At 42.6% G+C, this 14927-nt stretch overlaps 1 long non-coding RNA gene across 3 annotated transcripts in view; it reads right to left on the bottom strand.

Annotated features, from left to right (window-relative positions):
* Positions 1-1678: 1678 nt before the first annotated feature.
* LOC141257515 (uncharacterized) overlaps positions 1679-14927 on the bottom strand; it is a 28679-nt gene continuing 15430 nt past the window's right edge. For 2 of the 3 annotated variants that reach the window (XR_012318077.1, XR_012318078.1), the window contains exons 2-3: positions 3359-4685; positions 1679-1883 (exon numbers count right to left, since the gene is read on the bottom strand). This is a non-coding gene — a long non-coding RNA (uncharacterized lncRNA). Of the gene's footprint in view, positions 1884-3358; positions 4686-14378; positions 14514-14927 lie in introns of those variants that run through there. The other variant, XR_012318079.1, reaches the window with a different exon arrangement.

The raw sequence follows: 14927 nt of genomic DNA, 5'->3' as shown, positions 1-14927 counted from the left end.
CGAATGGGCTGTGTTTACGCTATGAACTTTAGGTTGTTTTACAACATTTTTAATAAACCAATCCAAACCTTAAAGAGACAGTGTTCCGTGTCTACCTCCGTGTAGAACCGAGCAAGCCTCTCTACCACACAGCCAATATATATATATATATATATATATATATATATATATATATGTATATATATATATATATATATATATAAATGTTCTTCCAACAATACATCCCTAGTTTCATTTCAATGGACCGGGCAAGTGGCCCACATTAAAGCTATACAACGCATATAAATTTATGAAAAAAGGAGGAGAACATTGAGTATGAGCTAAAAACATATAATTTTATTGATTCATTTCATTAAAAAAATTGCATAAATATTTAAGGTCATTTAATATCAAGATGTGGAGACAAGTAACCCAGTGCAAGGCTAAAACACCCAGACACAGTACGCATGCATAGGTTATTTAAGTAAGCTGCATGAATTAAACATGAGAGTAAACTAGGTAGGCACTAGTATACCCAGCATAATACACCAAAAAATTGGTAATTACGTAAGTACTTCCTGCAGCAGTGCTTTATACAGATGTAAAAAGTAAATAGACAAACAACTATAGGTGGAGAGCCCATATAGTAGTCACATTAATGCTAGCTATCAGTATAAAAGATAAGGAGCGGGGTGCCGCAAAACAGGGCAGAGGGGGTGCATGCGCACCATCTACAGCATACTGGATCTGCCAGCAGTCACCAAAGCATGCAGGTAGTAACCCCATGATTGTACCTGCACTGCAGCAAAAAAAAAAAAAAAATTTTTTTTTGTTTTTTGTGCAGTTGTGCCTGAAAGTGACTGCCAGCCAGAGTGCATATATGCAAAGTAGCAAATCCAGATCTAAAGTGCAGATGTGCGGTATGCTTCAGCAGTGAGGGTATAAAGTTCAGTATGGACACTTCACACAAAATATACAGTTCATCAGAGCAGCATGCATGATAAGTATTGTTCAAAACTCCATATCCGCTTCATCCTTGATTTTAAACTTCATAAAAGCTGAATTTGCAAGGGTCGAAGCTAGTCCCAAAGAGTGAAGTCCTCCAAACACATAATCAGAAGTGCATCGTGGCGAAAGGACAGAGGAAAGAAGAGGGGGTCATGTGCGACCCTAATCCTTGCAGACTGTAGACATTATCTTAAGAAAGTAAAATAAATGTCAGAATTGACCAAATGCAATAAATACTATTAAAACCAAATAAAAACAGCACAAGATAAACATGTTAAAAACCCGTGGCTACAAAGGGAGGGAGGAGGCAGATACACACATAAATCATAAATGCGAGGCAAAGCCCAATGCCTCATTAAGGCCTTCCGGTACCATAGTTCCCAGAAGTGTGATCCAATGGCATTCCTTTTGTGCCAAAAGGCATTTAATGTTGCCCCCTCTAATGCCGCATTGTACATGTTCAATACCACGCACCATAAAACATTTGGGATTACAATTATGAACTTTTCTATATTGGCGGGGTATTGATTTTAGTTGAGAGGGGTCTATAGCGGTTGCAGCCTCACAAATATCCCGCACATGTTCACGCGTGCGTATCCTCAGTTGTCTTGAGGTTAACTCAACGTAAATTTTAGGACAGCTGCACACAGCATAATAAATTACCTGTGAGGTGGAGCATGTGATATGCTGCTTAATTATGTATGTCTTCTTCCCATCGGCCGTAGCAAAGCTCGTTGATCTCGATATATTTTTGCATGCAATGCAATCGCCACTTGGGAAGCATCCAGCAGGGGGTCCACGGGTTCCGAACGGATTTAATTTCATGGGAACATAGTGGCTTTGTGTCAATAGATCTTTTAGGTTAGGGGATCTTCTTGGCGTCATAAATGGATGGTCTGGAATGAATTGCAACAAAGCGGGCTCAGTTTTTAAAATATTCCAGTGCTTCCCCAAACACTTCCTCATGGTATCCCACTCCCCGTTGTAGGTTGAGATGAACCGAACTACTTCTTTAGCATCCTGTTTTTTTTGGGGGGATATAATAATGTGTCCCTCCCCCTCCTTTTAGCTTTAATATAACCATTTTTAATGCATCTATTGCTATAGCCATGGGCTCTAAATCTCTCCCGCATGTCATCAGACTGTGTTTCAAAACGCACATCTGAGAAACAAATCTGTCTGATTCTCATAAATTGTCCCACCGGGATACCTTTGATGGTGGAGTATGGGTGTCCAGAACTAGAATGTAATAATGAGTTTACCGAGGTGGACTTCCGATGGACATCAGTCTGGAGTTGGAGTGAAGAGTCCACACATATCTTAATGTCCAGAAAGTCCACCTGTGTCCTGCTGCTGGAGTATGTCAATTTAATGTTGAATCTATTTATATTCAGTTGCAACATAAATTCCTGGGATTGGGCCTCAGTGCCTTGCCAGATGATCAGCACGTCATCAATGTAGCGTATCCAGCACTGCGCACGGTCAGCTCTCTTTCCCAGTAACCCAGGAAGAGATTTGCATAAGACGGGGCACAGGCCGCCCCCATCGCAGTGCCGCACCCTTGTAAATAGAATACATCTAAACACAAAGAAATTGTGCGTCAGGATGTAGGTCAACAATTCCAGGATTAGGTCACAGGTCTGATCGTCCCAGTTGCTATTATGTAAAAAGAACTTGCATGCCTCGAGGCCATCTTGATGTCTTATGCAAGTATAAAGTGCCTCTATATCTACCGTAGCTAATATCATATCGCTATCCAAGACCATCCCATCAATGCGGGCCAGGACGTCCGTCGTGTCACGTGCATAGGAGGGCAAAGTTTCAACCAAAGGTTTTAAGTAGAAGTCAATAAATTTACATATTGGTTCGCATAGCCCCCCAATGCTGGACACGATCGGACGCCCTGGCGGCTCCAATGGGTTCTTATGGATCTTGGGCAAAAAGTAGATGGTAGGGATTCTGGGAAACTTAGTAATCAGACCATCATAAACTTTTTTGGGGATAATGCCTTTATCAAAAGCCCGAAATAATATATCATCCAGTTCAGCAGAGTAGGTCATCATTGGGTTCCACTCTAGCCTACAATAGGTGGTTTTATCCCTTAGGTATCTAAATGCCTCCCTCTCATACATAATTTTAGGCCATAGTACAATATTTCCCCCCTTGTCAGCCGGTTTAATGACCACATCGTCCATAGACTGAAGGGCATATAAAGCCCTACGTTGATCCGAAGTCAGGTTATCCACAGTGCGGTTAGTAGGGATTCGACGAAATTCGTCTATCACCAATCTAACAAAAACTTCAACCGCTGGACATAAAGACAAGGGGGGGAACCATGTAGACCGTGCAAAACTGGATTGGGGGAACATACCTGTGTGTTCAGGGGCCTGCTCAGTCAGCAGATCCTCAAGGGCCTGTAGGGCTTCACTTTCCAAGGAACTAGTTGGAAGTTGTCCTTCTGTCCCTCTATTGTGCAATGTGCAATTTTTTCAAAATGGGTTTCCTTGCAAATAAGTATAGATCCTTTATTGCCGGAAACAAATTAAAATTATTAGTTGGCGTGAACGTCAGGCCCTTGGACAGTACTTCCCTTTGAATGGGAGTAAGAGTATGAGTTGATAAATTAATCACCTCCAATCCAACCTTGTTCAGTTTTTCTTGATTATTGGGTGTAGATTTTGCTTTATGTTTGGGACCATTGTCTTGTTAGAAGATAAATCTCTGTCCCAGTCTCAGGTCTTTTGCAGACTACAACAGGTTTTCTTCCAGAATGGCTCCGTCCATCTTCCAATCAATTTTAACCATCTTCCCTGTCCCAGCTGAAGAAAAGTACGCCCTAACAATGATGCCACCACCAAGTTTGACAGTGGGGATGGTGTTTTGAGGGTGATGAGCTGTGTTGCTTTTATGCCAAACATATCGTTTTGCATTGTGGCCAAAAAGTTCGATTTTGGTTGCATCTGACCAGAGCACCTTATTCCACATGTTTGGTGTGTCTCCCCGGTGGCTTGTGGCAAACTTCAAATAAGACTTTTTATGGATATCTTTGAAAAATGGCTTTCTTCTTGCCACTCTTCCATAAAGGCCAGATTTGTGCAGTGTACGACTGATTGTTGTCCTATGGACAGACTCTACAACCTCAGCTGTAGATCTCTGCAGTTCATCCAGAGTGATCATGGGCCTTTTGGCTGCATCTCTGATCAGTATTCTCCTTGTTCGAGATGAAAGTTTAGAGGGACGGCCGGGTCTTGGTAGATTTGCAGTGGTCTGATACTGCTTCCATTTCAATATAATCGCTTGCCCAGTGCTCCTTGAAATGTTTAAAACTTGGGAAATCTTTTTGTATCCAAAACTTCGCCACAACAGTATCTCGGACCTGCCTTGTGTGTTCCTTGGTCTTCATGAGGCTCTCTGCATTTGAAACAGAACCCTGAGACTATCACAGAGCAGGTGCATTTATACGGAGACTTGATTACACACAGGTGGATTCTATTTATCATTACCAGTCATTTAGGACAACATTGGATCATTCAGAGATCCTCACTGAACTTCTGGAGTGAGTTTGCTGCGCTGAAAGTAAACGGGCCGAATAATATTGCACGCCCCACTTTTCAGTTTTTAATTTGTTAAAAAAGTTTAAAATATCCAATAAATTTCGTTCCTCTTCACGATTGTGTCCCACTTGTTGTTGATTCTTCCTAAAAAAAATTAAAATTTTATATCTTTATGTTTGAAGCCAGAAATGTGGCAAAAGGTAGAAAAGTTCAAGGGGGCCAAATACTTTCACAATGCACTGTAAATGTTTGGAAAATACATGTAGGGAAAAGAGAGAGAGAACCCCACTGACCATAAGAGCTTACATTCTATAGAACAAAGAGAGAGAGAGGACCCCACTGATCATAAGAGCTTACACTCTACATGACAGAGAAAGAGAGAGGATCCCGTTGATCAAAAGAGCTTACACTCTACATGACAGAACAAGAGAGAGGACCCCACTGATCATAAGAGCTTATTCTCTACAAGAGAGAGAGAGGAACCCGCTGACCATAACAGCTTACACTGTACAGGAGAGAGAGAGGACCCCGCTGACCATAAGAGCTTAAAATTTATAAGAGAAAGAGAGAGGACCCCCCTGATCATAAGAGTTTACACTCTACAGGAGAGAGAGGACCCCGGTGATCATAAGAGCTTACACTCTACAGAAAAGAAAGACAGAGGAACCCGCTGACCATAAGAGCTTACACTCTACAGTTGAGAGAGAGGACCCCACTGATCATAAGAGCTTACAATCAATAGGAGAAAGAGAGGACCCCATTGATCATAAGATCTTACAATCTATAGGAAAAAAAGAAAGAGAGAGGAACCCACTGATCATAATAGCTTACACGCTACAGTTGAGAAAGAGGACCCCGCTGACCATAAGAGCTTACAATCTACAGAAGAGAGAGGCTTACTCAGTAATTCTGGAGATGGAAAATTATTCTGCTGTAAAAACTGTGCTCCACTGGGAACTCCTAATTGTTAGAACCCTCCTGTTTGTTTTTTCCATCTTGTGTTTTGCGGTCACGTGACCACCTGCCTTTAGATTCCAGCTCCGCCCTTTTGGCTGTGCTGGACTTCAGTGTTGTTTGACTGTTTTGCTAGCCAGGTGCTTCTGTGTCTATCTCTGTCAGTTCGCTTGGTCCTTCTGGGACCTCTAGTACCTTTTTGTCAGTTTATCTTTTGTGTTCTGCAACGATCTTCTCTATTCAGGAGGTGTCCCATTTTTGTTCCAGTCCTTAGTTCTTTTAGGGACTCCTTCCTTTATGCTATAGGTCTTCGTTCAGACTAGCCGAGGACTAAGGCGGGTCTGTTCGCAAGGAACAGGCAGACCGCTACATCGTAAGGATTCAGCTTAGTCTTACTGTAGGGATAGCTTTCCCCTTTCTTTCCTTAGTACTTGTTGCAGATCATAACAGTAAGTCCAGCCCAAAAAAAAAAACTAAAGGAAAGAAATTCAGGGATCAGTATGGCTTCCGTCCAAATTTTGACTCAACGCTTGCAGGGATTGTCTCTGGAGGTGGCCGACCTCCAGCAACACGTGAGTAGCTGTTCTGGATCGCATTTTGTGGAACCCAAGGTAGGACTGTCTGATGTTTTTTATGGTAAACAGCAAGATTTTTTTTCCTTTAAAAATGCTTGTTTGTTATATTTTCGTTTGAGACCAAGGTCCTCTGGGAATGAATCACAGTGCATTGGTTTTATTATGTCACTTTTGCGCAAAGAACCACAGGGGTGGTCCTTTTCTCTCCAACCTAATGATCCATGCTTAAGGTCTGTAGAAGAATTTTTTTAGGCTAATGGTCTATTATATGACTATCCTGATTGAATCTCATCTGCTGAGGCTGAACTCAGGCGTTTGAATCAGGGGTCAGGTGATGTTGAAAATTATTGCACACAATTTAGAAGATGGGCTTCAGAAGTAAATGGAATGATCCTGCTCTGAAATGTCTATTTCTTGCTTGTCTGAGTGAAAGGGTTAAGGATTTGCTAATTGCATTCCAAGCACCTGAGACTCTGCAGGATGCCATGCAATTAGCTGTTCGTGTGGATAGGAGACTTTAGGCAGAATGAGGTAAAGACTCCTGTAATTCCCGGTCCTAGTCCCCAGAAAATCTGCTCTGACGGCGGAGAACCGATAGGGGGTTGGGGCGAAGTCGCTCTCCTCTCAAGAAAGACACCGCAGTGTCTTTATTGTGGTAAAGCTGACCATTTGATTAAGTATTGTGAGCTCCGTTTAAGTAAAGAATAAAAAAAAGGTCAGTTACGTCCGTATAGCTTGTTTACGCTCTGCAGGAGTATTTCTTTCAGGGAGTACTACTTTGCAGGAAGATTTGATTGAATTTCAGGTATTTGTGGATTGTGGTTCAACACTTAATGTGATTGATAAAAGATTTTTGGAAAAACTTAAATTGAAATACAAACCTTTGTCATCACCTATTTCTGTGATTGCAATTGATAACACTCCCTTGAAATGTATTACTCACAAGGTTGCAGCATTTCCCCTCACTATCAATGGAGTTCACCAAGAAATTTTGGACTTGGTTGTATTAGATAATATACCCTCGCCGGTCATTCTAGGTTAGCCTTGGTTAAAACTGCACAATCCTGTACTGGACTGGACTACTAATGTGATTAAGTCTTGGAGTCCGAAGTGCTATGATAAATGTTGTAATGGTCGCATTGTGGCTGTGGAAAAAGGGGAATTACCTGTACCTATTCAAGATTTTTGGAGGGTTTTTTCAGAGGAGGAGTCACAAGTTATACCTCCTCATAGGGATTATGATTGCGCCATTGAGTTTGTTCCGGGTGCTACTCTTCCCAAGAGTTGCTTGTTTAATCTGACTATCCCTGAAAGAAAGGCCTTGGAGGAGTACATACAGACTAGCCTGGCTGCTGGTCACATTAGACCTTCTAAGTCGACTGTGGCAGTTGGATTTTTCTTTGTTAAAAAAAATGACGGGGGTTTACGTCCATATCTGGATTTTCGTGAAATTAATAAGATTACCGTACGCAATTCCTACCCATTGCCGTTAATTCCTGACTTGTTTAACCATTTAGTGGGGGCCAAGTGGTTCTCTAAGATTGATCTCCGGGGGCAAACAATTTGTTGCGAGTGAAGGAGGGTGATTAATGGAAAACTGCTTTTAACACTCTGGTAGGTCATTTTGAGACTCTGGTGATGCCTTTTGGTCTTACCAATGCACCTGCCTTTTTTCAGAACCTTATTAATGACATCCTGAGACCTTTGATTGGTAAGAATGTGGTTGTGTATTTGGATGACATTTTGATTTATTCACCAGATCTACAGTCTAATTGGCAGAGTGTACGTGAAGCTTTGCAGTTGTTTGCTAAGCTGGAGAAATGTGAGTTCGCTGTGCAGAAAATTAGTTTTTTGGGCTACATTGTCTCCAGTGAGGGCTTTGAGATGGACCCGGTGAAGGTTCAGGCTGTGCAGGAACGGCCTAGGCCTATTGGTTTGAAATCTATACAGAGATTTTGGGGTTTTGCCAATTATTACAGGAAATTCATTAGGAATTTTTCTGTAATTGTTAAGCCTCTAACCAATCTCACCAGGAAAGGTGCGAATACGGTCCAGTGGACTACTGAGGTCATTGAAGTGTTTAAGTATCTCAAAGAGAGGTTTAGTTCTGCCCCTATCCTTATGCAGCCTGATGAGACCAAGCCTTTTTTGGTCGAGGTCGATGCTTCATCTGTGGGGGTCGGAGCAGTTTTGTCTGAGGAGAACAGGGATGGAGTACATCCTTGTGCCTTGTTTTTGAAAAAAAATTCGGAAACTGAACTGAATTATGATGTTGGAAATCGGGAGTTGCTGGCTATTAAACTCGCGTTTGAACAATGGCGTCATTTTTTGGAAGGCGCTAGATTTCCTATTCAGGTTTTCACAGATCATAAGAATTTGATCTATCTGGATGCTGTCAAGCGCTTGAATGCCCGTCAAGCTAGGTGGGCACTTTTTTTTCTCGGTTTCATTTTTCTGTTACCTATATTTCTGGTACTAAGAATGTAAAAGCCGATGCTTTATCTCGCAGCTTCTCTCCTACCGTCGGTGCCGAGGAGGAGGAGAGCATTTTACAGAAAGGAGTTGTGGTGGCGGCATTGGACTCCGTTTTGGAGAATGGGATTCTGAAAGCTCAAGATGATGCTCCATCTAACACTCCCCATGGGAGGTTGTTCGTGCCTAGAACCTTTAGGAGAGATTTGTTTGTGGAGTGTCATGAGTCTCGGTTGGCAGGTCATCCAGGAATTTCGGAGACTAAGAGACTTATCAGTCGCAGTTTTTAGTGGCCTGGATGGCAGAAGGAGGTCATCAAGTGGGTGCGTCAATGTACGGTGTGTGCTAGGTCAAAGGCTTCACATACTCCTGCTGCGGGGTTGCTTTGCCCTCTGGAGGTTCCTAATGCGCCTTGGACGCATCTCACAATGGATTTTATTACTGATCTTCCTGTGTCCGAGGGTTTTACTGTCATCTGGGTGGTCGTGGACCGTTTTAGTAAGATGTGTCATTTGGTTCCATTCATTAAGTTGCCCTGCGCCAAGACACTCACTAAGGCGTTTGTTAATGAGATAGTCAAGCTTCATGGCGTTCCCACGGATATATTTTCTGTTAGAGGACCTCAGTTTGTGGCTTGCTTTTGGCGTGCTTTTTGTGACAGGTTGGGAGTCCATTTGTCATTTTCATCTGGGTATCATCCTGAGTCTAATGGACAGACTGAAAGAAAGAACCAGGATGTTGAACAGTTTTTGCGTTGTTTTGTGGCAGACAATCAAGAGGTGTGGTCTAAGTTTCTGCCTCTTGCAGAATTTGCTCTTAACAATCATACATCCTCCTCTGCTGGGTGTTCTCCTTTTTTTTTGTTGTACTGGGAGACATTCGTCTTTTGGTTCGTTCTCCAAATTGGGGCCGGCAGTGCCGGAGGAGGAGAACTTTTCTGGTGATTTGGAGAGAGTTTGGACTAATGTAAGTTGCAACCTTCAAGAGGCTAACAAGAAGTCCAAGAAGTATTTTGACAGGAAACGTAAGGAGGTTTTGTTTACTGTGGGTGACATGGTTTGGTTGTCCTCAAAGAACCTGCGGTTGAGGATTCCCTCTAAAAAACTGGGTCATAAGTTTGTGGGTTCATAAAAAGTGCTTCAGGTTGTTAACCCGTCTGCGGTTAGGTTGGATGTCCCTACTTCCTGGAAGATTAATCCTGTGTTTCATGTTTCCTTGTTGAAAAAGGCGGATGTATCTGATAGGGATGCCACTGTCTCAGTTCCTCCTGTGGTGGAAGACGGCGAATATGAAATTTCTCGTATCTTGAATTCTAGATGGCATAGAGGGAGATTACAGTATCTTGTCTCCTGGAAGGGTTTCGGTCCCAAAGATAACTCCTGGGTAAGGGCGGATGATGTCTCTGCTCCTAGGCTTGTTAGAGCTTTCCACAGGAGGTTTCCGGATAGGCCTGGGTCTGAAGGATCCAGAGGATCCTCATAAAAGAGGCGGTACTGTTAGAACCCTCCTGTTTGTTTTTTCCATCTTGTGTTTTGCGGTCATGTGACCACCAGCCTTTAGATTCCAGCTCCGCCCTTTTGGCTGTGCTGGACTTCAGTGTTGTTTGACTGTTTTGCTAGCCAGGTGCTTCTGTGCCTATCTGTCAGTTTGCTTGGTCCTTCTGGGACCTCTAGTACCTTTTTGTCAGTTTATCTTTTGTGTTCTGAAACAATCTTCTCTGTTCAGGAGGTGTCCCATTTTTGTTCCAGTTCTTAGTTCTTTTAGGGACTCCTTCCTTTATGCTATAGGTCTTCATTCAGACTAGCCGAGGACTAAGGCGGGTCTGTTCGCAAGGAACAGGCAGATCGCTACATCGTAGGGATTCAGCTTAGTCTTACTGTAGGGATAGCTTTTCCCTTTCTTTCCTTAGTACTTGCAGCAGATCATAACACTAATCTATGATGTTCCGGGTACTGACCACCACTGTACAAGGTATCATAGTCTGTGAGATGTCATAGGTGCAGGGCATTATGGGGAGGGTGCCTGGCAATAAAAAATTATGTTTGCCCGCTCTCTGATGCTTCAGCAGTGTGAGAAATGGTGCAGAGCATTTTTTTTCAGATTGACATATCAAATCTTAACATATCTGAATTTGTGTGAAAACACAAATTGCAAAAAAATTGACTTATAGAGTCAAGCCTTTTATCGTTACATCTAGTGGCATAACTAGAGTCTGATGGACCCCAGTGAAAAATTTGGACCTTGTCCCCCCGACATGTTGGTCAGATGTATGGGCCCTTGTAGTATTCTAAATCTTATAAAGACATACATGTTGCCCCCCCCCCCATTCATTATGTAGCAATGTGCCCCATCCTGTGCTAATGTCCTCCATCCTGGGCCTCTTCCAGGTATATGTCAATGAATCCTGGGCGCATTCCAGGTATATATGTCCCCCATCCTGGGCCCCTGGCAGGTATATATACCGCCCATCCAGGAGCCCTTCCGGGTATATATGCCCCCCAACCTGGTATATATGTCTACCTTCATGATATATATGTCCCCCAACCTGGTATATATGTCCCCCTTCATGGTATATATGTCCCCCCCTCCTGGGCCCCTTCCTGGTATATATGTCCATCATCCTGGTATACATGCCCCCCTTTCTAGCATATATGTACCCCATCCTGGTATATATGTCCCCCTTCCTAGCATATATGTTCCCCATTCTAGACCTCTTCCTGGTATATATCCCCCATCTTAGGCCCCTTCCGGGCATATATGTCCTCCATCCTGGGCCCCTTCCTGGTATACTGCATATGTCCCCCATCCTGGTGTGTATGTTTCCCTTCTTAGTATACATGTCTCCCATGCTGGGCCCCTTCCTGGTACATATGTCCACCATTCTGGTATATATGTACCCTTCCTGGTATATATGTGCCCAATCCTGGTATACATGTCCCCCATACTAGTATACATATCCCCTTTTCTAGTATATATGTCTCCCACCCTGGTATATATGCCCCCTTCCTATTATACATGTGTCCAATCCTGGGCCCTTTCCTGGTATATATGTCCCCCTTCCTGGTATATATATCCCCCGTCCTGGGCCCCTTCGCACCTTCCTCTGCTCCCTCAATGTGTGGCATCATCTTCTGTAGCCAGCGCAGAGGCTGGCAGCAGACATTGGCGTGTCTGCTATGGTGATGCATGATGTCACTGCCATGCAATGCCAATGTCTGACACACCGATATCAGCTGTCGGACTCTGAGTAGCCAATGGCGTGTATTGCAAAGCAAGGAGGAAAAGGGTCCCTGCACTGCAATACACTGCCGATGGATGTGTGTCCTTGGACACATATCCAGCTGAAGTAGGTGCTACCGTGGGAATTCCCCCGTCCATCACGGGCCCAGTCACACTGTATGTGACCATGATTATTACGCCCCTGGTTATACCCATGGATGGTTGGATTCAGGTTGGATTCAATATTGTCATGGGATGCGACTATGCTCCCTCAAATCATCAGGACAATTAAGCAATTGGCTGACAAGTGATGGACGGGCCACGGCTGTTTCCCCTGCTAGGCCAGTTATTATGGAACTCACAGAGAGTGTATGGTATATACACCTTCGATTCCAATACATACAGTACAGACCAAAAGTTTGGACACACCTTCTCATTTAAAGATTTTTCTGTATTTTCATGACTTTGAAAATTGTACATTCACACTGAAGGCATCAAAACTATGAATTAACACATGTGGAATTATATACTTAGCAAAAGAAGTGTGAAATAACTGAAAATATGTCTTATATTCTAGGTTCTTCAAAGTAGCCACTTTTTGCTTTGATGACTGCTTACACACTCTTGGCATTCTCTTGATGAGCTTCAAGAGGTAGTCACCGTAAATGGTCTTCCAACAATCTTGAAGGAGTTCCCAGAGATGCTTAGCGCTTGCTGGCCCTTTTGCCTTCACTCTATGGTCCAGCTCACCCCAAATCATCTCGATTGGGTTCAGGTCTGGTGACTGTGGAGGACAGGTCATCTGGCGTAGCACCCCATCACTCTCCTTCTTGATCAAATAGCCCTTACACAGCCTGAAGGTGTGTTTGGGGTCACTGTCCTGTTGAAAAAGAAATGATGGTCCAACTAAACGCAAACCAGATGGAATAGCATGCCGCTGGAAGATGCTGTGGTAGCCATGCTGGTTCAGTATGCCTTCAATTTTGAATAAATCCCCAACCGTGTCACCAGCTAAGCACGCCCACACCATCACACCTCCTCCATGCTTCACGGTGGGAACTAGGCATGTAGAGTCCATCCGTTCACCTTTTTTGCATTGCACAAAGACACGGTGGTTGGAACCAAAGATCTCAAATTTGGACTCATCAGACCAAAGCACAGATTTCCACTGGTCTAATGTCCATTCCTTGTGTTCTTTAGCCCAAAGAAGTCTCTTCTGCTTGTTGCCTGTCCTTAGCAGTGGTTCCTAGCAGCTATTTTACCATGAAGGCTTGCTGCACAAAGTCTCCTCTTAACAGTTGTTGTAGAGATGTGTCTGCTGCTAGAACTCTGTGTGGCATTGACCTGGTCTCTAATCTGAGCTGCTCTTAACCTGCGATTTCTGAGGCTGGTGACTCGGATAAACTTATCCTCAGAAGCAGAGGTGACTCTTGGTCTTCCTTTCCTGGGGCGGTCCTCATGTGAGCCAGTTTCTTTGTAGCGCTTGATGTTTTTTGCAACTGCACTTGGGGACACTTTCAAAGTTTGCCCAATTTTTCAGACTGACTGACCTTCATTTCTTAAAGTAATGATGGCCACTCGTTTTTCTTTACTTAGCTGCTTTTTTCTTGCCATAATACAAATTCTTACAGTCTATTCAGTAGGACTATCAGCTGTGTATCCACCTGACTTGTGCACAACACAACTGATGGTCCCAACCCCATTTATAAGGCAAGAAATCCCACTTATTAAACCTGACAGGGCACACCTGTGAAGTGAAAACCATTTCCGGTGACTACCTCTTGAAGCTCATCAAGAGAATGCCAAGAGTGTGCAAAGCAGTCATCAATGCAAAAGGTGGCTACTTTGAAGAACCTAGAATATAAGACATATTTTCAGTTGTTTCACACGTTTTTGTTAAGTATATAATTCCACATGTGTTTATTCATAGTTTTGATGCCTTCAGTGTGAATGTACAATTTTCAAAGTCATGAAAATACAGAAAAATCTTTAAATGAGAAGGTGTGTCCAAACTTTTGGTCTGTACTGTACATATACAATATATATATTCCGGTATGGTCACTGCGAACTCCACAATAACAAAAGGAACTACCTGCCACCATCAATCATTTATACAGGCCGATTGGACACAAACTAGAGGTAGCATATGGTGCCATTTACAGAGCAAGAGGAACAGAGATATTAAATTTTATATATTTACTCTCAAAATGTAGGCAGTGTTTATAAAAAAGTATACAAAGAAAGATGTTACAAAATGGGAACAATGCAGCACAGTATACAATCACATAAAATAATAGGGATAACAAAAGAAAAAGTACTAAACCTGTGTCCCGGAAATGGCTCAGAGCTTAGTGGAGGGAGGGAAGCACTTCTTTAAGCAAAGGACAGGACCACAAAAAACTGTGTCTTCCAGAATTGACAAATGGCAAAAACCCAAACTATAATTTTTATTTGATCAAGGTTATGCCCACACACCTCCCCTTATTGAGCTCATGCGGGGGGCTGGGCGTGGGACATGCTAGGTCTTTGGAAGATTATGAGATCCCCAACTTTCAGGATATCTTTGCCCCTGAAGTCCCAGGCAGGAGATAGTTACTCTTTCCTATCATGATTTTACCTTTCTATAAAGATGAAACATGGCATGGACAGCAGCATCCATCTGGCCGAAATGAAGTTGGAGGTGTTCGCCGGCCTTACGGTGATGTGAGTAAAGGCGTTATGTTCGTCACTCCACCAAAACACCAAAAACATATCTCCCAGCGTGAAGTAGCACAGAAAGGTTGTAAGGAAAAAGAAGTAATTAATGATTAAAAATGATTAAAAATTATATAGAAAGTTTATTTAGAGACAATAACAAGAAAATTTCAACACAAACAGAAAAAAATAATTAAAAATACACATAGAAACTTGAAGAGTTGGATATAATAATCCAGTTAATTATTGCCTCTTCCTGAATATATACAGGTGCATCTCACTAAATTAGAATATCATCAAAAAGTTAATTTATTTTGGTTCTTCAATACAAAAAGTGAAACAGAGTGATAAATTTCAAGCGTTTATTTCTGTCAATGTTGATGATTATGGCTTTCAGCCAATGAAAACACAAAAGTAATTATCTCAGTAAATTAGAATACTTTATAACAAAATGTTGGCCTACTGAAATGTA

Source organism: Phyllobates terribilis, unplaced genomic scaffold (genome assembly GCF_046119375.1).
Source record: "Phyllobates terribilis strain yellow unplaced genomic scaffold, ASM4611937v1 Scaffold_3__8_contigs__length_932513732, whole genome shotgun sequence".
In the NCBI taxonomy this organism is placed as follows: domain Eukaryota; kingdom Metazoa; phylum Chordata; class Amphibia; order Anura; family Dendrobatidae; genus Phyllobates; species Phyllobates terribilis.
The sequence above is the reverse complement of the archived record's forward strand: the minus strand, read 5'-3'. Positions and strand labels throughout refer to the sequence as shown.